This window comes from Hyperolius riggenbachi, chromosome 5 (genome assembly GCF_040937935.1).
Source record: "Hyperolius riggenbachi isolate aHypRig1 chromosome 5, aHypRig1.pri, whole genome shotgun sequence".
NCBI lineage: Eukaryota > Metazoa > Chordata > Amphibia > Anura > Hyperoliidae > Hyperolius > Hyperolius riggenbachi.
This window is the reverse complement of record NC_090650.1, coordinates 80,222,080-80,244,589: the sequence shown is the minus strand read 5'-3', so window position 1 is coordinate 80,244,589 and position 22,510 is coordinate 80,222,080. Positions and strand designations below refer to the sequence as shown.

The 22,510-nt window shown below is 48.1% G+C and overlaps 1 long non-coding RNA gene across 2 annotated transcripts in view; it reads left to right on the top strand.

Annotated features, from left to right (window-relative positions):
• Positions 1 to 19,586, top strand: part of LOC137518275 (uncharacterized) — a 29,706-nt gene extending 10,120 nt beyond the window's left edge. For both annotated transcript variants that reach the window (XR_011020775.1, XR_011020774.1), the window contains 2 exons: positions 15,923 to 16,032; positions 19,100 to 19,586. This is a non-coding gene — a long non-coding RNA (uncharacterized lncRNA). The remainder of the gene's footprint in view (positions 1 to 15,922; positions 16,033 to 19,099) is intronic.
• Positions 19,587 to 22,510: the final 2,924 nt, after the last annotated feature.

Genomic DNA, 22,510 nt, shown 5'->3' with positions numbered 1-22,510 from the left:
GGCAAGAATACCCTCCAACCTGAAAGATTTGGAGCTCATTGCTAAAGATGAATGGGCAAAAATACACGTGGAGACATGCAAAAAGCTAAGCTGCAATTATAGGAAGCGTTTGATTGCTGTAATAGCCAATAAAGGCTTTTCTATTGATTATTGAGAAGGGTATGAATAATTTTGGACTGGACATGTAAATAAAAGCTGAGAAATGATTTTTTTTCTCACAATAATTCCTCTTGAAATGACCTATGTCATTTCCTGTCTAAAATTACTTGCTGGTTGAATAAAAGTAGCTTTAAGTCAAAATTTGCCAGGGGTATGAATAATTATGGACAGCACTGTATATACAATTTTTAAAGTGTAACTGTCAGGCATAACATCAAAAATCAATTCTTTATTTTTATCTGGTAAATAAGTAATACGGATGCTAACCAGGCAATCCAAAAGTTAAAATCTCTATTACTTTTCTTGTTTATAAATGATCATTCCTCAGTTTACCTGACACTTATTTGGTACGCTGCCGCACAAAGGAAGTTGCAGGGCATGCTGGATGTCCTTTTTTGCTTCTGTACATTAGTTAAGGGGAAATAAAGAAGCAAAAAAAGACAACCCAGCATGCCCTGCAACTTTCTTTGTGCGGCAACATACCAAATAAGTGTCAGGTATATATTATAAACAAGAAAAGTAATAGAGATTTTAACCTTTGGATTCCCTGGTTAGAAAGGTATTACTTGTTTACCAGATAAAAATAAATAATTGATTTTTTATTTTATGCCCGACAGTTAGACTTTAAATAATGTATATACAATTTTTAACAATTTGTTTCAAAAAAACCCATACATGCTAGTTTCACACTGTGGTGTTGCATTGCGTTGACTTATAACATGCACATCACAATACAAAGTGGGCAAAGAAACATTTTTAGTTGAGGTGTGGTGTAACGAGAAAATCCAAGGATTAAGATAAATGTTCCACAAATGCACATACACTTACGGTAACCTTTTCCAGACATTGCTGTTTGAAATGTATGCCCTGTTTGGGGTCTGTTATTCCTGCCAGGGTTTCGATTTCAATTACCGTGTCACACGCTCCTGCCACTACCGCCGATCATGCCACCCTCCTGCTGCTGCAGCCCACTCACTCTGCTGTCGGTAGGACAGCAGAGCTCTGTGAGTCGGTCAAGAATGGATTTCATTGCAGTCCCTTCTGTGTCAGAAACAGGGGGCTGTAATTAGCGAAATTGCCATCTTTTGCCTCCTTTAGGGCCCTTTCACACTCAAATTTACTGTTACTGCACTCCAATGCAAATCTATGGGGGAAATCACATTACCTGCGTCACAGTGCAGTGTGCCAAAGTCCTCAATCTGACGCGCTTCCAAAACTATGTTACCGCGTGTACTTGTGTTGCTCTGCATCGGACCAGAAGTCATGTAAGTCTATGGGCATGCAGGGATTTTAAATATGTAGGTGGTGGCGATGCGACTATGTTACGACGCGCATGCACGGAAGCGTATTTTTACAATACCCTTCTGTGCACTTCCGCATACCCGAAACCTGAAGGCTTGTTTTTGGTGCCACGATGCGTTGGGCTCCACACACCGCATCGCTAACGCCAGTTTGCAGTGTGAAACCAGCCTAAGGCCCCGTTCACATCTAAAATTGCTAAACGCTAGTGATTTGTGTTAGCGTTTAAGCGGGTTACTTTTCCACGATTTTACGCAGAAAAATCACTGGACAAATAAGCATTTTGGGAGAAATCGCGATTAGCGGTGCTATACATGCTAATTGCGATCACTCCAGAATCGCCTGCAAACCGCTGCAGGTAACACATTTGCGATTAGTGATAATTGCAAAATGCCCACAATCACGGCAGTGAGAACACTGCCATAGGCTAGAATAGCACTACCGGTTTGCAGTTAGTGGGAATCGCGCGATTCCAGCTTAGGTGTGAACGAGCCCTCAGAGAAACCTACCCCCTTCCTCCAAGTGAAATCAGTGCTAAACAAATATTTTACTTATTGCATTCAGTGGCAAACCCAGGTTAAATGATCACTCTTCAAGGCTGCCTGCCATTCTGACCCCCTGCAAAAGGGAATTCTATCAACTTTGTACGCTACCCAAAATCAGCCCCCTCAAACAACCAGCTAGAACGTTGTAAAAGACTAGGATAAAGATCACAATATTTCCTTGACACTTGAGCAGTGTTCCAACTTTATCAAATTCCTTCACAAAGTATTTGGAAGGCCTCCCATATAGAGGTGTCTCTGAGATTATTACATAGGACCTATATTGTTTCACAAAGGCTTAGCAAGCTGAATGGGATAAACTTCCCACTTCGTTATCAAGGATGTCCCTCTATAGGTAGCTTGCTCCACATAATGGACCTGCCCAATAGCTTTCAACAGAGATGGCTTTGGGGGAGGGAGGGAAATAGGGAAATCGCTCCAGGCCCACGCATGAATGGGGCCCAGTGTCGCGAGTACGTTCATGCCCACCGTGCCGACCGCTCACCTAAAAAAAACCCTCAGGCTGACTGAGGCTCTAGCGCTCCAGCACCTGTAATGCGGAAGTCAGGTTAGTCATTCCCTGCCCGATGCGCCTGCCTGCCGATCACTGATGCGCTATCTGGAGAGGGGAGAGTGCGGAAGGAGGGGCCTAGGTGAAGAAGGGGGGGGTGGTCTGGCCGAACCCTGCCACTGTCTCCGCTGCCCCTTCTTCTTGCTCTGCTTCCCCCTCCTGCTCATGGCGGCCGCCCCTTCTGTGGGAGGCTTTTTTCACACCCCCCTGCCTGTCTGTCACCTGGAGCGCCACTCCCCTTTGCGCCCAATGGACGGAACACCACTGTGCCTCACACAAACTAATTCAATTTATTGTGGTTGCAGCAAAACACCAGATTGCTTCTCAGCAACTAAAACCTTAAAGGGATACTGTAGGGGGGTCGGGGGAAAATGAGCTGAACTTACCCGGGGCTTCTAATGGTCCCCCGCAGACATCCTGTGTTGGCGCAGCCACTCACCGATGCTCCGGCCCCGCCTCCAGTTCACTTCTGGAATTTCTGACTTTAAAGTCAGAAAACCACTGCGCCTGCATGCCCGTGTCCTCGCTCCCGCTGATGTCACCAGGAGTGTACTGCGCAGACACAGACCATACTGGGCCTGCGCTGTGCGCTCTTGATGACATCAGCGGGATCGAGGACACGGCAACGCAGGCGCAGTGGTTTTCTGACTTTAAAGTCAGAAATTCCAGAAGTGAACCGGAGGCGGAGCCAGGGCATCGATGAGTGGCTGCGCGGGCACAGGATGTCTGCGGGCGACCATTAGAAGCCCCGGGTAAGTTCAGCTCATTTTCCCCCGACCCCCCTACAGTATCCCTTTAAAGAGAACCCGAGGTGTATTTAAAGAATGTTATCTGCATACAGAGGCTGGATCTGTCTATACAGCCCAGCCTCTGTTGCTATCCTAAACCCCACTAAGGTCCCCCTGCACTCTGCAATCCCTCATAAATCACAGCCGTGCTGTGAGGCTGTGTTTATATCTGTAGTGTCAGTCTCAGCTGCTCCCCCGCCTCCTGCATAGCTCCGGTCCCTGCCCCCGTCCCTTCCCTCTAATCAGCAGGGAGGGAAGGGATGCAGGCGGGGACTGGAGTTCTGCAGGAGGCGGGGAGAGCAGCAGACTGACACTATATAGATAAACACAGCCAGCTCTGACAAGCTGTTTGTCAGCAGCGTGGCTGTGATTTATGAGGGATTGCAGAGTGCAGGGGGACCTTAGGGGTGTTTGGGATAGCAACAGAGGCTGGGCTGTATAGGCAGATCCAGCCTCTGTATGCAGATAATATTCTTCAAACCTACCTCGGGTTCTCTTTAAATTATGGTGAGAACATAGCTGTTGCCTATAACGAAACCAAGCCTCACTTCAAAAAGGTGGATGGAAGAGAATGTAGGGATGGAATGTCCACTCTTCTTTATGCAAGTTTAGTAATTACTTCATCATTTATCACGTGAATTGATATAACCTGGACCACTTATTTCAATGATATGATGTGTAAAACTTCAAATATGCTTCCTGTAGTCCAAGTTGGCTGCTGCTTTACCTATCTGATATTGCTTGTGTATCCAGACATTGTGCATAAAATTAACATAAAACTCAGAATTATTAGCATGTTATTGATCCTCTCCTGTCCTCACTCTATAAACATCCATAACATTTGTGTTTGCATTTGCTGTTGCTGCCATCTAGTGGAATGTGTCAGAACAGAAGCTCTAACGTCAGTTAGGGTCATGAACATCACTTTGATGTTGAAGCAGTTTGATGCTGTCCACATCTTAACAATTATGTGTTGTGACATTTTCTATTTAATTTCAATATAGGAACTCAGTTGCTAGAGTTTTTCAGTTGACTGAAAAGGCCTTCTGTTCCAGTGACTTATTGCTGGCAAGAATCGCTGAGGCACTTTTAGAAGAAACATAAGTTGCTGTACTTATTCCCCATAGGCTGAAGCTGGGGGAGACAGCAACATGGAGCTGGGGGAAGAAAAGGATTAGGGGGACATCACTGGACAAGGGGGACAGTGCGACATGGAGCTGGGGTAAAAGGAGGACGCAGGGGAATATCATAGGACATGGGACACCAGGAGGACATAGGGTTACATGGGACACAGGAGTTTAGGGGATAGAGGAGTTCATGGGTACAGAGTGGGACACCAGGAGGATACTAAAGGTACAAGGGGGACACAGAGGCACACAAAAGGTGGATCCAGAAGAGGTGGCACAGTTGTGAAGTAGAGATGGCCCAAACGGTTTGCACGAACCACACCCCCTATACTACATCATTGGGCTAAACTTTGACCCTCTACATCACAGGCAGCAGACACATGGCAGCCAATCAGGCTACACTCCCTCCTGGAGCCCCCCCTCCTTTATATAAGGCAGCAGCGTCTGCCATTTTCTCACTCTGTGTGCTGCTGTATTAGTGAGAGAAGGGACATTGGAGAGATCGGGAAAGCGATAGTTAGGAGGTCTGTTAGCTTGCTCCTTGCTGATATTTTTTGTTGAAAAGCACCCCAAAACAGCTATTTTGAGAGCTAATGTTCTTGTGATGTGTATTTTTTTTGTGTGTGTGGCCCACTGACACTGCATATACAGCCCTGTCTGTCACAGCTGGCCCATGCTAATTGCTATACTGTGCCAGGCCCAACACATTCAGTGTCTAGTGTGACTGCTGCACCTTGTATTATAATACCAGTCACTGAATACCTTTCACTGCATCTGTGTGACAGCAAGCTGTTTTATATACCAGTCCATGCATACCTTTTCACTGAACCTGTGTGACTGCACGCTGTTTTATATACCAGTCACTGCATACCTTTCACTGCATCTGTGTGACCGCACGCTGTTTTATATACCAGTCACTGCATACCTTTCACTGCATCTGTGTGACCGCACGCTGTTTTATATACCAGTCAGTTCATATCTTTCACTGCATCTGTGTGACCGCACGCTGTTTTATATACCAGCAGTCAGTGCATCCATTTTCACTGCACCTGTGTGACTGCACATTGTTATACCAGCAGTCACTGCAACCTTTTCACTGCACCTGTGTGACTGCACATTGTTATATCAGCAGTCGCTGCAACATTTTCACTGTACCTGTGTGACTGCACATTGTTATACCAGCAGTCACTGCAACCTTTTCACTGCGCCTGTGTAACTACACATTGTTATACCAGCAGTCAGTGTATACCTTTCACTGCATCTTTGTGACTGCACATTGTATTAGTCAAGTCAGCGCATACCTTTCACTTCATCCCCCCAATATGGACAAAACAACAGGCAGAGGCAGAGCCAGAGGCAGGCCACCTGGCAGATCTGTTCGAGGTCGTGCTGTCGTGATTTCATGCGGCCCTTGACCAAAATACAGTGTTCAGAAGAAGGCACGTGCCATAAACCCCAATATTGTCAGGACGTACAGTAGTTGACTATTTAACACCGAACACCTCATCTTTCTCAGCTTCTGCACAGAAGCCTGACATATCTTCCTCCTCCTGCTCTGATTCTGGCACCCCCACTTAACACTCAGTCGGCAGCCATCACCAAAGTGCCATCATCCCAGGGCTCAGCGGTGTGGACATTTTTTTGTGTGTCTGCCTCAGATGAGAGCAATGCCATCTGTACTCTTTTTTTTATATATATATAATCTATTGAAGAAGCAAGAATATTTCCATCTTTCATAACAATTCCAATACAACATATCATCATATTCTCTTCTTCCATTTTCAAAATTATAAAATACATAATAAACAAAAAAAAAGAAATACCACCCTCTATTCTCCTCAATCTTCCAATCAACACTCTTGCAAATAATTCAACATCATTAGGATTTCTCCTTCAGAGATCCCCCCCACCAATTACCATCCAAAGTGCTAAAAAAATTACAAAAATTATAATTACAGGAGGCTCCCTCCCCTACATCTCCACCATATCTTCATACTCCTTAGTATCTTGAAATTCTCTTAATGTTCCCCATTTAACATTAAATGCTTCTAATCTATCCTGCTGCAAAGCGATCTGATTCTCCATGCTCTTCACCTTATTAACTCTCTCAAGAACCCTGGCATCCCCACTTAACTGGGACTAAACTTTTAGCCGCAATCAGGAGCTGAGGAACACAAGATCGCTTATATTTACCAATAAACATAGATACTACATGCAGCAATACCTTTACTGGGTCCCAATCTCCACAATCTTCCCATAATTTCTTAATGCAATCCAACACACCATTCCAAAAACCCAATATTACTGGACACTCCCACACTAAATGCATTAAAGACCCCTTTGCTCCACACCCCCTCCAACATCTATCACTCACCCCCTGAAACATTGTAGCCAACCTATCCGGTGTTCTATACCATCTTGTCAATCATTTAAAATTAATTTCCTTAATTCTAGAGCTAACTAATGTAGCATGAGGCAAAATACATATTTTCCTTTTCAACCCCTCATCTAAAGAGATGCCAGCGTCCTCCTCCCATCTACTCAAGTATTTAGGAAATTCCCCCTCCCTCATTTTATTCAACTCTTTATATAAAAAGGATATCAGATGCATGGGAGGAGCCTCCTTCAAAAACAATTTCTCAAATTCTGATAATTCATTACAAATGGAAAGATTTCTCCCCTTCTCCGCCAAAAAGTGTTTTAATTTAGTATACTGTATCTCCAAAAATAAAATGGAAATTTCCCATATTCCTCATGCAACCGGATCAAAGTTTTAATTTCTCCATTATTCATAATATCTATTAACATTACACCTCCCCTTTCACCCCATGATCATCTGTACTCTCTTCCACCGAAAATTGAGCTGTGGAAAGACCAAGACCCACGTAGGGACAACTGCCTTAAAGAGAGTCTGAAGCGAGAATAAATCTCGCTTCAGACCTCATAGATAGCAGGGGCACATGTGCCCCTGCTAAACTGCCGCTATCCCACCGCTTAACGGGGGTCCCTGATCCCCCAAATCCCCTCGTTTCAGCGGGGGAGTGCTTCCTGGTTGGGGCAGGGCTAACCGCCGCAGCCCTGCCCCACGCGCGTCTGTCAGCGCGTATCTACGCCTCTCCCCCGCCCCTCTCAGTCTTCCTTCACTGAGAGGGGCGGGGGAGAGGCGGCGATGCGCCGCTGATAGACGCGACTGGATGCAGGGCTGCAGCCATTAGCCCTGCCTCCAGGAGCGACCAAGTCTGCAACCAAGTGTCGCAGTGGGGGGTTTGGGGGTGAAGGGACCCCCGTTTAGCGGCGCTATAGCGGCGGTTTAGCAGGGGCACACGTGCCCCTGCTAACTATGAGCTCTGAAGCGAGATTTATTCTCGCTTCAGAGTCTCTTTAAGAAGGCACATGATGAAAAAGCACAAACTGCAATGGGATGACCACCTGAGGAAAAGCAGCACACAAAATTAAAGCCACACACCGCGGTGGAAGATACCAGGCCGCAATTATTTCTCAAAAAAGGCGATACTCAAACTGTACCGTGATGTTGAAAGGCAAGTGGTGTCATCTCTGGCACACAGCGTTCGGTCAAAGGTCCATATGGCCACGGAAGCCTGGTCTGCAAAGCACGGTCAGGCCTGCCTGAAGACTAAGTCAGTCCCCATACACAGCATCTCTGCCTGCATGCCGTGTGATTGCCTGCCCCAAGACTATGTCGGTCCCCACAGAGCATCTCTGCCTGCAGGCCGCTTGAATGCCTTCTCCGCCACCACCAACAGGGTCCAGGACTCCAGGTGGATTTCTGAATTTTGCTAGCAGAGGCCGCTATAATAATTTTTCTGGTGCATGTACATGCCTGCCTAATTTTTCTGGCTGCACTGCGGCTGCAACAACAAAACAAAAGGCATGTACATGACAAGACAAGACAAATAACATTTATATCGCGCTTTTCTCCTGGCGGACTCAAAGCGCCAGAGCAGCAGCCACTAGGGCACACTCTATAGGCAGTACATGTGTCAATTCTCCTTCGTGCTCGTTATCTTGCCGCGATGAAGGGTCTTGCGTATCACAATTAAGCAATGACCGGCTATATGAGTGTGTTGGGGGGCACACCTGACCCAAGATAATAAGGTTGTTGCTTCATTGTGGACAGACCAAATTTAATCAGCTGGACACTCAGTCACTGTTGTTCTGCCATTGAGCTTCCTCAGCCCGACCATATGGGCTTGAAAACCGCCATCGCCTGCACTCTCGCCATGGTGCGCACCAGTCCAGTAGAGTTGGGCCGAACCTCTGATTTTAGGTTCGCGAACCGGGTTCGCGAACTTTCGCGGAACGTTCGGTTCGCGTTAAAGTTCGCGAACCGCAATAGACTTCAATGGGGATGCGAACTTTGAAAAAAAAAAATAATTATGCTGGCCACAAAAGTGATGGAAAAGATGTTTCAAGGGGTCTAACACCTGGAGGGGGGCATGGCGGAGTGGGATACACGCCAAAAGTCCCCGGGAAAAATCTGGATTTGACGCAAAGCAGCGTTTTAAGGGCAGAAATCACATTGAATGCTAAATGACAGGCCTAAAGTGCTTTAAAACATCTTGCATGTGTATACATCAATCAGGTAGTGTAATTAAGGTACTGCTTCACACTGACACACCAAACTCACCGTGTAACGCACCGCAAACAGCTGTTTGTACTAGTGACGGCCGTGCTGGACTGGTGCGCACCATGGCGAGAGTGCAGGTTTTGGTGGCTTTACAGCCCATATGGTCGGCCTGGCTGATGTAGCTGAATGACAGAACAGTGACTGTCCAGCTGATCAAATTTGGTCTGACCACAATGAAGCAACGACCTTATTATCTTTTGTGTGCCCCCCGAGACACTCGTCTAGGCGCCGGTCATTGCTTCATTGTGATACGCAAGCCCCTTCACCACGGCAAGGTAATGATCACGAAGGGGAATGGGCGCATGTACATGCCTTTTCTTTTGTTGTTGCAGCTGCCCTCAGTGCAGCCAGAAAAATTAGGCAGTCATGTACACGCACCATAAAAATTATTACAGCGGCCGCTGCTAGCAGCGGCCTAAAAAATTCAGCAATCCGCTTGGAGTCCCGGACCCTGTTGGTGGTGGCGGAGAAGGTAGTGAAGCGGCCTGCAGGCAGACATGCTGTGTGGAGGGACTGGGAGCGACTTAGTCTTTTTGGGGCAGGCCAGGCAGCCAGTCACACGGCGTGCAGGCAGAGATGCTGTGTGTGCGGGGACTGACTTAGTCTTGGGGCGGGCAGCAGCCCTCCGGGATCCATGCCTCATTCATTTTGATAAAGGTGAGGTACTTAACACTTTTGTGACTTAGGCGACTTCTCTTCTCTGTGACAATGCCTCCAGCTGCGCTGAAGGTCCTTTCTGAGAGGACGCTTGCGGCAGGGCAGGAGAGAAGTTGGATGGCAAATTGGGACAGCTCTGGCCACAGGTCAAGCCTGCGCACCCAGTAGTTCAAGGGTTCCTCATCGCTGTTCACAGCAGTGTCTACATCCACACTTAAGGCCAGGTAGTCGGCTACCTGCCGGTCGAGGCGTTGGTGGAGGGTGGATCCGGAAGGGCTACGGCGAGGCGTTGGACTAAAGAACGTCCGCATGTCCGACATCACCATGAGATCGCTGGAGCGTCCTGTCTTTGACTGCGTGGACACGGGAGGAGGATTAGTGGCAGTGGTACCTTGCTGGCGTTGTGCTGTCACATCACCCTTAAAGGCATTGTAAAGCATAGTTGACAGCTGGTTCTGCATGTGCTGCATCCTTTCCACCTTCCGGTGAGTTGGTAACAGGTCCGCCACTTTGTGCCTGTACTGAGGGTCTAGTAGTGTGGCCACCCAGTACAGCTCATTCCCCTTGAGGTTTTTTATACGGGGGTCCCTCAACAGGCAGGACAGCATAAAAGACGACATCTGCACAAAGTCGGATCCAGTACCCTCCATCTCCTCTTGCTCTTCCTCAGTGACGTCAGGTAAGTCAACCTCCTCCCCCCAGCCGCGAACAATACCACGGGAAGGTTGAGCAGCACAAGCCCCCTGCGACGCCTGCTGCGGTTGTTCTCCTGCCGCTGTCCCCTCCTCCTCCTCCTCCCCCAAAGAAACACCTTGCTCATCATCCTCTGAGTCTGACTCGTCTTCTGCACACGACCTCTCTTCTTCCTCCTCCTCCCCCCTCTGTGCTGCCGCAGGTGTTGAGGAAACAGCTGGGTCTGATGAAAATTGGTCCCATGCCTGTTCCTGCCGTAACGGTTCCTGGTCACGCTCATTCGCAGCTTCATCCGCCACTCTACGCACAGCACGCTCCAAGAAGTACGCGTAGGGAATTAAGTCGCTGATGGTGCCCTCACTGCGGCTCACCAGGTTGGTCACCTCCTCAAACGGCCGCATGAGCCTGCATGCATTTTTCATCAGTGTCCAGTTGTCGGGCCAGAACATCCCCATCTTCCCAGACTGTTTCGTTCTACTCCAGTTGTAGAGGTACTGGGTGACGGCTTTCTTCTGTTCTAGCAGGCGGGAGAACATGAGCAGGGTCGAGTTCCAGCGAGTGGGGCTATCGCAAATGAGGCGTCTCACCGGCATGTTGTTTTTACGCTGAATTTCTGCAAATCGTGCCATGGCTGTGTAAGAGCGCCTCAAATGCCCACAGAACTTCCTGGCCTGCTTCAGGACATCCGCTAAGCCAGGGTACTTTGCCACAAATCTTTGAACCACTAGATTCATGACATGTGCCATGCAGGGTATGTGTGTCAGCTTCCCCATATGCAAAGCGGCAAGCAGATTGCTGCCGTTGTCACACACCACGTTGCCTATCTCCAGGTGGTGCGGGGTCAGCCACTCATCCACCTGTTTCTTAAGAGCAGCCAGGAGAGCTGCTCCAGTGTGACTCTCCGCTTTGAGACAAGCCATGTCTAAGATGGCGTGACACCGTCGTACCTGGCATGCAGCATAGGCCCTGCGGAGCTGGGGCTGTGTAGCTGGAGAGGAGAACTGCCACTCAGCCAAGGAGGAGGAGGAGGACAGCGAAGAGCATGTAGCAGGAGGAGAGGAGGTGGCAGGAGGCCTGCCTGCAAGCCGTGGAGGTGTCACAATTTGGTCCGCCGCTTTCTGCTTGCCATCGTTCACCACCAGGTTCACCCAATGGGCTGTGTAGGTAATGTAGCGGCCCTGCCCGTGCTTGGCAGACCAGCCATCCGTGGTCAGGTGTACCCTTGACCCAACGCTCTTCGCAAGAGATGACACCACTTGCCTCTCAATTTCACGGTGCAGTTGGGGTATGGCCTTTCTCGAAAAATAAGTGCGGCCTGGCATCTTCCACTGCGGTGTTCCGATGGCCACAAATTTACGGAAGGCCTCAGAGTCCACCAGCCGGTATGGTAACAGCTGGCGAGCTAACAGTTCCGCCACGCCAGCTGTCAGACGCCGGGCAAGGGGGTGACTGGCCAAAAGTGTCTTCTTCCGCTCAAACATTTCCTTCACGGACACCTGACTGCTGCTGTGGGCAGAGGAGCAGGAACCGCTCAAGGGCAGAGGCGGAGTGGAGGAGGGTGCCTGTGAAGGTGCAAGGGAGAAAGCGGCAGAAGCAGATGATGCACCTGAAGGAGGAAGAGGAGAAGGAGGGTGACTTTTCTTTTGTGTGCTGCTGCTGCTTTTGCTCAGGTGGCCATCCCATTGCTTTTTGTGCCTTTTCTCCAGGTGCCTTCGTAAGGCACTTGTCCCTACGTGAGTGTTGGCCTTTCCACGGCTCAATTTTTGTTGGCAGAGCGAACAGATGGCTTTGGTCCGATCTGAGGCACACACATTAAAAAATTTCCACACCGCTGAGCCACCCTGGGATGTGGGCACTATGGGGACCTCAGCAGCTGATGCTGAAGGGCAAGTTGGCTGGCTGTACATAGGTGGCGATACATGGTGCCGGACTCTGCCACCAGCTGTTTCTGACGAAGAGCTGCCCCAGCTTCTTTCAGCAACTTCTCTCCTCCTACTACTCTCTGACTCCCCCTCTGAACTGTCCCCCTCTTCATCTCCTCTATTGGGAACATACAGAGGATCCCTATTACCGTCATCATCGTAGTCATCCTGCCCAGCTTCGCTTGCCTCAGACAAATCCAAACTTGCACCATCAGTAGGTCCTTCATCCTCCTGACACGTTACATCCATAGTGTTGCCGCGTAACTCAGACATATTAGCTGGTGAAAATTCATCTGGCTGTAACAACAATGGCTGTGCATCAGTGATTTCAACACTAAATAATTCTTGCAAAGTGTCAAATGCAGCGGAAGTGGTGCTAGTAGTAGCGCTGGTGGCTGAGCAAGATGAGGTGTTCTGTGTCGCTAAATACTCAACCACGTCCTGACAATCTTGGGAGGTGATGGGACGTGCCTTCTTCCGAGCACTGTACTGTGGGCCAGGTCCACACGAAATTACATTTACACGACCTCGCGCAGACCTGCCGGGTGGCCTTCCTCTGCCTCTGCCACTACCTCTTCCTCTTCCTCTACCTGTTTTGTCCATATTGGGTATGCACGGAGTGGTATATCACACTGCGTGCACTCACGTAGGTAGGTGGGTTCACTTAACTGCACAGGTATGCGCACTGATGCGGTGGGTTCACTGAACAGTACAGGTATACAGTGGCAGGTTCACTGAACACAACAGGTATGCAGTGGCGGGTTCACTGAACAGGTATACAGTGGCGGGTCCACTGAACAGAACAGGTATACAGTGGCGGGTTCACAGAACAGGTATGCAGTGGCAGGATCACTGAACACAATAGGTATGCAGTGGCGTGTTCACTAAACAGGTATACAGTGGCGGGTCCACTGAACAGAACAGGTATACAGTGGCGGGTCCACTGAACAGAACAGGTATACAGTGGCGGGTCCACTGAACAGAACAGGTATACAGTGGCGGGTCCACTGAACAGAACAGGTATACAGTGGCGGGTTCACAGAACAGGTATGCAGTGGCAGGATCACTGAACACAATAGGTATGCAGTGGCGTGTTCACTAAACAGGTATACAGTGGCGGGTCCACTGAACAGAACAGGTATACAGTGGCGGGTCCACTGAACAGAACAGCTATACAGTGGCGGGTCCACTGAACAGAACAGGTATACAGTGGCGGGTTCACTGAACAGGTATACAGTGGCGGGTCCACTGAACAGAACAGGTATACAGTGGCGGGTTCACAGAACAGGTATGCAGTGGCAGGATCACTGAACACAATAGGTATGCAGTGGCGTGTTCACTAAACAGGTATACAGTGGCGGGTCCACTGAACAGAACAGGTATACAGTGGCGGGTTCACTGAACAGGTATACAGTGGCGGGTCCACTGAACAGAACAGGTATACAGTGGCGGGTCCACTGAACAGAACAGGTATACAGTGGCGGGTCCACTGAACAGAACAGGTATACAGTGGCGGGTTCACAGAACAGGTATACAGTGGCGGGTCCACTGAACAGAACAGGTATACAGTGGCGGGTTCACAGAACAGGTATGCAGTGGCAGGATCACTGAACAGGTATGGAGTGGCAGGATCACAGTACAGGTATGCAGTGGGCTGAGGGCTCACTGAACAGAACAGGTATGCAGTGGCAGGATCACTGAACAGGTATGGAGTGGCAGGATCACAGTACAGGTATGCAGTGGGCTGAGGGCTCACTGAACAGAACAGGTATGCAGTGGCAGGATCACTGAACAGGTATGCAGTGGCAGGATCACTGAACAGGTATGCAGTGGCAGGATCACAGTACAGGTATGCAGTGGGCTGAGGGCTCACTGAACAGAACAGGTATGCAGCCAGGAAGAAGTTAAGCCTAACTAATCTTTCCCTATATGAGAGACTGCAGCAGCTCGCCCTACTCTCACTAATGCAGGCACACGAGTGGCCGTAATGGCCGCCGCTGCCTGCCTTATATAAGGGGGGGTGGGGCTCCAGGGGCTAGTGTAGCCTAATTGGCTACACTGGGCCTGCTGACTGTGATGTAGAGGGTCAAAGTTGACCCTCAGTGCATTATGGGGCGAACCAAACTTCTTCCGCAAAAGGTTCGCGTGCGGTACCCGCACGCGAACCACCTACGTTCGCGCGAACCACGTTCGCCGGCGAACCGTTCGGCCCAACTCTACAGTCCAGCACGGCCATCACCACACAAAGCTGTTTGCGGTGCGTTACACAGTGAGTTTGGTCTCCCAGTGTGAAGCAGTACACTAATTACACTACTTGACTGATGTATACACACACAAGATGTTTTAAAGCACTTTATGCCTCTAATTTAGCAGTGCAATGTGATTTCTGCCCTTAATACCCTGCTGTGCGTCAAATCCGTAATTTTCCCTGGGACTTTTGGCGTGTATCCCACTCCGCCATGCCCCCCTCAAGGTATTAGACCCCTTGAAACATCTTTTCCATCCCTTTTGTGGCCAGCATAAATGTTTCTAGTTTTCAAAGTTCGCCTCCCCATTGAAGTCTTTCGCGGTTCACGAAGTTCGCATGTTCGCGAACTTTTGTGGAAGTTCACGTTCGAGGTTCACAAACCTAAAATCGGAGGTTCGAGCCCTCTCTATTGGGAAGGCAGGAGGACACAACACAGGAACTTGTGTGTTCATAGAAATATAAGACATCCCCTGAAAATAAGTCGTAGCACATCATTTGGAGCAAAAATTAATATGACACTGTCTTATTTTCGTGGGAAACACGGTAGTAGCAAAAAAAGTGTCTCATGTTTTCATTTTTAAGTATATAGCTTTTTTTCATAGCATTGCATCATTCTATCATATTTGAAATTTATAAACTACACTCTGCATTTAAACTGCCCTGCAGTAAAAATCTTGTCTGAAGCTGCCTCTCACTGTTTCTTTGAAGTATAAGTGCCTCAGAAAACTGCACTGTAGCCAACTAAACTGGTTGGAGAGCTCAGAGAAGCTCTTTTGCATAGATAACAACTGAAGTTTCTTGAAGAATTACTGTAATGGAAAAAAAGTGAGTTTAACTTACCTGGGGCTTCTACCAACCCCCAACAGACGTCCTGTGCCCGCGCCGTGACAAAACGATCCTCTGGTCCCCCACTGCGGCTCTCTTCCAGTATGCATACTGCGCCTGCGCAGGAAGCTCCCGGCGACATCAGCGGGAGAGAGGAAACGAGCGGCCAGGGCCGCACAGGTGCAGTAGCTTGCGACATTAAAGTCGCAAATACCGGAAGAGACCGACAGCGGGGAACTGGAGGATTGTTTTGGCCCAGCACACGTCTGCGGGAGGGTGGTAGAAGCCCCAGGTAAGTTAAACTCATTTTTTTCCCATTATAGTATTCTTTTAACTCTCCCTGTGCTGGAAACAATGAGACTGGTTTCTGTGCTACTAATGTTCTAGTTATTGGCTGTACTACACATACAATTCATTATCTCATAAGTTTATTTTCAATTCAGATTCAGGGTGGGCAAACTTAAGAAAGTGACAGTGGGACCCTGGAGGAGAAGGGAACATTAGCATTGGATGATGGATCTCATACACTTCTAGGAGCTGGAAGAAACCCTAGGTAAGTAAAGCTCATTACGCTGCTCAGGAGGTTTTGCTTTATCAGTGCCCCCCATGCTAATTTATTAGTTTAAATGTGTCCATTAGATACTAGCTAGCACTAGGCTAGCTAGTATTGTCTGCCGGCACCTCTGGAACCTCCTGATCCCCCCGTTTGCCCCGCTGGATACATTACCCTGCCTGGATGCCAAGAAAGGCGCAGCCTCCCCGCTCAGCTCCAGTCTTCACTTTGGGGAGGATCGTACATGACGTCACCGACGTCATGCACAGTCCTGATCCTCCCCATAGTGAGGACCGGAGCTGAGCGGGAAGCTGCTCGATCGCTGGATCCCGGCGTGGTAATGTATCCAGCGGGCAATCGGGGGGGGGATTGTGGCCAGCTGGGGGGTGCCGGCAGACAATACTAGCTAGCGTAGTGCTAGGTAGAATGTAATGGACACATTTAAACTAAGATTATTTCCGGGGGGGGGGTCCCTATCGGCAGCAAAACCTCTGCAGCGGCATGCCCAACACAGTGTTGGGCATATCGCTAAGGAGGTTGAAGTGAACCTGAGATAAACAAAAATAAAAAAATATATACATATCTAGGGTTTCCTCCAGCCTCCTTCAGGCTAATCGGTCCCTCGCCGCTCTCCTCCCCCTCTTGGATCTCCCGTTAGAAGCCCCAGTAGGTCTGCAAACCGAGGCATACGGCACATGGGCGTGCCCCATTGCCGGGAGCATTCTGGGCCTGCGCAGTACTACTCGCACGACGGGAGAGCATGTGTGGGCAGACTGCACCTTAGCTGACTGACCCCAACTGGCGGACTTAACGGGCCACCTAGCGGGCTAACCAGGAGGCGGAGGAGGATGGCAAGGGACCGTTTAGCATGAAGGGGGCTGGAGGTAGTCCCAGGTATGTATACCGTATATTTTTTTTAATTTCCTGCCCCTTCAGATAATTTCCTGCCTCTTCTTTCACACTGAATTTCCATAAGTGCAAGAGCAGTTGCAGTGTGTTTTTTGCTGTGTTTACATTCATTTTTTTAACACATGCTTTCACTAAAAAATATTCTAAAAACATCAGAACTATAATGCATTTAAAAAAATGCACTGCAAGTGTGAATGATGTGACTCATAGTGTGAACACTAGTGGCAAATTACATATAAGTACGGTTTTGCCATACATACATAAGTGTGAAGTGTGAAAAGACCCTAAAGGTGAATTGAGCTGTACAGGATCTTCTCAAAAAATTAGCATATTGTGATAAAGTTCATTATTTTCTGTAATGTACTGATAAACATTAGACTTTCATATATTTTAGATTCAAATACACACAACTGAAGTAGTTCAAGCCTTTTATTGTTTTAATATTGATGATTTTGGCATACAGCTCACGAAAACCCAAAATTCCTATCTCAAAAAATTAGCATATTTCATCCGACCAATAAAAGAAAAGTGTTTTTAAAACAAAAAAAGTCAATCTTCAAATAATTATGTTCAGTTATGCACTCAATACTTGGTCGGGAATCCTTTTGCAGAAATGACTGCTTCAATGCGGCGTGGCATGGAGGCAATTGGCCTGTGGCACTGCTCAGGTGTTATGGAGGCCCAGGATGCTTCGATACCGGCCTTAAGCTCATCCAGAGTGTTGGGTCTTGCGTCTCTCAACTTTCTCTTCACAATATCCCACAGATTCTCTATGGGTTCAGGTCAGGAGAGTTGGCAGGCCAATTGAGCACAGTAATACCATGGTCAGTAAACCATTTATCAGTGGTTTTGGCACTGTGAGCAGGTGCCAGGTCGTGCTGAAAAATGAAATCTTCATCTCCATAAAGCTTTTCAGCAGATGAAAGCATGAAGTGCTCCAAAATCTCCTGATAGCTAGCTGCATTGACCCTGCCCTTGATAAAACACAGTGGAACAACACCAGCAGCTGACATAGCACCCCAGACCATCACTGACTGTGAATACTTGACACTGGACTTCAGGCATTTTGGCATTTCCCTCTCCCCAGTCTTCCTCCAGACTCTGGCACCTTGATTTCCGAATGACATGTAAAAGTTGCTTTCATCCGAAAAAAGTACTTTGGGCCACTGAGCAACAGTCCAGTGCTGCTTCTCTGTAGCCCAGGTCAGGCGCTTCTGCCGCTGTTTCTGGTTCAAAAGTTGGTTCATGCTTCCATCTGCTGAAAAGCTTTATGGAGATGAATATTTCATTTTTCAGCATGACCTGGCACCTGCTCACAGTGCCAAAACCAGTGGTAAATGGTTTACTGACCATGGTATTACTGTGCTCAATTGGCCTGCCAACTCTCCTGACCTGAACCCCATAGAGAATCTGTGGGATATTGTGAAGAGAAAGTTGAGAGACGCAAGACCCAACACTCTGGATGAGCTTAAGGCTGCTAGTGAAGCATCCTGGGCCTCCATAACACCTGAGCAGTGCCACAGGCTAATTGCCTCCATGCCAAGCCACATTGAAGCAGTAATTTCTGCAAAAGGATTCCCGACCAAGTATTGAGTGCATAACTGAACATAATTATTTGAAGGTTGACTTTTTTTGTTTTAAAAACACTTTTCTTTTATTGGTCGGATGAAATATGCTAATATTTTGAGATAGGAATTTTGGGTTTTCGTGAGCTGTATGCCAAAATCATCAATATTAAAACAATAAAAGGCTTGAACTATTTCAGTTGTGTGTATTTGAATCTAAAATATATGAAAGTCTAATGTTTATCAGTACATTACAGAAAATAATGAACTTTATCACAATATGCTAATTTTTTGAAAAGATCCTGTATATTCCTGCCATCAGAAAAACATCACGATCATTGATGCAAGAAAGCATTTCACTAAGGGCTGGGGCTGCACTACATCCAGAGCTCCCAACTGTCTCTCTTTATGAGGGGCAGTCTTTTTTGGAACCCTGTCTCTCTTTCTTCCTCATTTGTCCCTCTTTTAGGACTGATGGAAAGATCTATATAAATCTATATAAATATGTGTATTTTTCTACTGACAAAAAAATATTTAATTGACTCTAAACTTTATTTACATTTATTTATTTATTTACTTTCCTCGGCTCTCAGATCGATCGAAATGGAGATTGTAGTCATGAAATAAAACATCGGATAACCCTCGGCAGAAATGCGATGGTAAGCATGAACCAAGTATGGAAAAGCAAAGACATTAGCATTACAATCGTTTTACCCATAACCTTGTATGGCTGCGAAAGTTGGGCCCTAAGAAAAGCAGATAGAAGAAAAAGAGACTCCTTCGAGTTGTGGTGCTGGCAACGGTTGCTTTGGATTCCATGGACAGCAAGGATGAGGAACAAAGAAGTATTGGAACATATAAGACCAGACATGTCACTGGAAGGCAAGATCCTCAGACTCACATATTACGGCCATGTGATGCAATCAAATTCCTTAGAGAAAGACCTAATGCTAGTACTGATCAGTTGCAAAAGGCGACAAGGCTGCCAGAGAACGCGTTTACTTGACACCATCAACGTTGACACAGGATTGAGCTTAAAGAGACTCTGAAGTCTCCTGAAAATGAGGTTTTTATTTTAAATACCCCATTAACGTTATTGTCCCTCTTAAATCGCAGCAGAACCGCGGCTGAAAAACCCCTCAATCACCCCAAACTGACGGGGGTACATGGCAGGCAAAATCCATGACTTTCTTGGTCGTGGATTTTGCTGCCGCCTCTATGTGCGTCAATCGGCGTGTATCTCCGCCTCTCCCCCGCCCCTCTCAGTGAAGGAAGACTGAGAGGGGCGGGGGAGAGGTGGCGATCTGGGCTGATTGACGCGCATAGAGGCAGAGCTGCGCTGCCTCTATGCGGAAGGAGCCTACGATGTCCCCGAGAGTTTGGGGTGATTGAGGTGGTTTTCAGCCGCGGTTCTGCAGCGTTTTAAGATGGACAATAAAGGTAATGAGGTTTTTAAGATATAAACCTCATTTTCAGGAGACTTCAGAGTCTCTTTAAGGCAACTGGCAGAAATGGTACATGATTGGACAGCACGGATACGGCTGAATGGATAACATCATCATCATCATCAAACTTTATTGTCTTCTTTTAAATTGATATACAGTATTTCCTATTTGCAAATGTTAATATTAAGGAAAAGTAGCAATGATAAAAAGGGCCAGTGTGGTTTGAATTATAAAATTACATCTTTTGCTTATGAATCCTATGGTATGCCTGATTAGGGGTGTGGTGGGGGCCTGACCAGGGTTGTGGCAGGGCGTGTCTTAAAGGTATCCCTCTTTGTCATCTGAAAATGTTGGGAGGTATGCTACATCAAGGCAATCGGCAAAACGCTGCAACAAAGGAATGCTATGACAGTGGTTGGTGAAGCGATCGTAAAGCGATGCATGAAGCATTGTCAGAGCGATCGCATTCTATGGCTGCAGGGCTAAATCATGGTTGCTTCTGGAATCATGTTTAACCTCTTGCCGACCGCGTCACGCCAGTAGGCGTGGCCGCGGCGGCAGCCCCAGGACCGCCTAACGCCAATTGGCGTAAAGTCCTGGGGCTCTGTTTTGCAGGAGATCGCGCGCAGGCTGCGCGCGCATCTCCTGCTTGGGGGGCGGAGCTCCGCCCCGCCTTCAGTCTCCGAGCGGCTATTGCCGCTCGGGAGACTGTTAGACGGCGTGATCGCCGTCTATTTACTCTGTGCAGCGCTGCGATCAGCAGCAGCGCTGCACTGGGGACAGCCGTGTGACACGGCTGTCCCCATGGGGGACAAGAGAGCGATCGGCTCTCATAGGCAGAAGCCTATGACAGCCGATCGCCGTAATTGGCCGGCTGTGGGGAGGGAGGGAGGGAGGGAGGGAGGGAAGGGATTTAAAGGAAGAGGGTTTTTTTTTCAAAATACGACAACAATAATATTTATTAAACAAAAAAATAAACATGGGGGGAGCGATCAGACCCCACCAACAGAGAGCTCTGTTGGTGGGGAGAAAAGGGGGGGGGAATCACTCGTGTGCTATGTTGTGCGGCCCTGCAGCTTGGCCTTAAAGCTGCAGTGGCCTTTTAAACTAAAAATTGCCTGGTCACTAGGGGGGTTTAGCCCTGCAGTCCTCAAGAGGTTAAAATCGCGGTACTTCACGATTTGGAAATCACGGGCAGTTTTCAATATTGCAGAGCTGCTCTGTAGTGAGCCCTGGCCTAAAGTTATTCCTAGGCATCACTTTGGAGCTTTATGCTTCAGGTAATGGCTGCAGTGGTCGCCAGCAAATGGGTGGCAACAGGGCCGATTCTGGACATTTTGCTGCCTGAAGCAAAGACTGTGAGGACCCCCTTCCCCTCACAAGGCTTTCCCCCAAGCAAGATTAGGTTTCACTTTCAAGTTTCACTTGTCTGTTCTCTCCCACCTCAGTCAGACCTCAGTCAGATGCTTGGCAATTGGCAAACAACGTATCAGTCTGTCTCATGCTCCTCCGACCTCCATAAGCCATTCTTAATGGCCACATTCTTCACTGTCCTTTCCACACTAGTCTTCTCCCACCTCAGACCTCAGTCACAAGCCTGTGGGCTCTCTGTGCCACTCTCACTCAACCCCCCCTCCCCCCCTTTTCCATGAGTTGTCCAACTTGTGTTTCCTGCCTTCACTCCCTTGTCTTCCTGCATCCAGGCTGTAGAGATGGGAAGTTCGGATCTTTTCAATGATCCGGATGATTCGAATCGGATCATTGAAAAGATCCGGATCTTTGATCCGAATCTCGGATCATTTTACTACCGAAGCATTTGGGGGTGAAATGAACAGCAGGACAGGTCTTTCCCTGCTGTGGACAGGAGAAGGGGAGGAGGGTGCACACACAGAGAAGGGGAGAAGATGGACAGAGGGCAGGAAGTGGACAGAGATGGGAAGAGGGACGAGCAGAGAGCAGAAATGTTTGCTTGCACTGTTGCACACAATACCCACATGCTGCAATCATATGCTTTACATATATTTCACCTATATGTTCATCTGTGTACTTTGAAAGCAAACGTCGCACAGTGAAAGAAAGCATCCGCCAAAGCATTCCCAGAAGTAAAGTGCAGCTGTTTAGTGCCGAGTGCAGGAGGATCATATTGCACAGCAATCACAGTGCCTGCAAAGTTACTGAGCTGTGCTGAGCCAAAAGCTTCCAATGTGTTCACTGTGCGCAACTACGCAACACACAGCCTATAATGAGCAGCACATTATAGCCAGTATGTGTGCTCTACACACATCTGGCAGTGGCACCCATGTCCCCTCTACCTGTCTCCCTGCAAGGCTGGCTCCCCTGAGTCCCCTCCAACAGAGCGATCCATCTCTGCTCTGCTTCCAGGACCCCGCTGCCCGCTGAGAGGGGGGCGTGTTGCTCCTGGCCCCGCCCCTTTTGCGATCCGAATCACTCATTTTGATGATTCGGATGATTAGACTCACAAAATAGATTCGGATCAAAGATCCGAATTGTTCATGATCCGGACAACACTACCAGGCTGCTCCCATCTGAGCCGCCTCG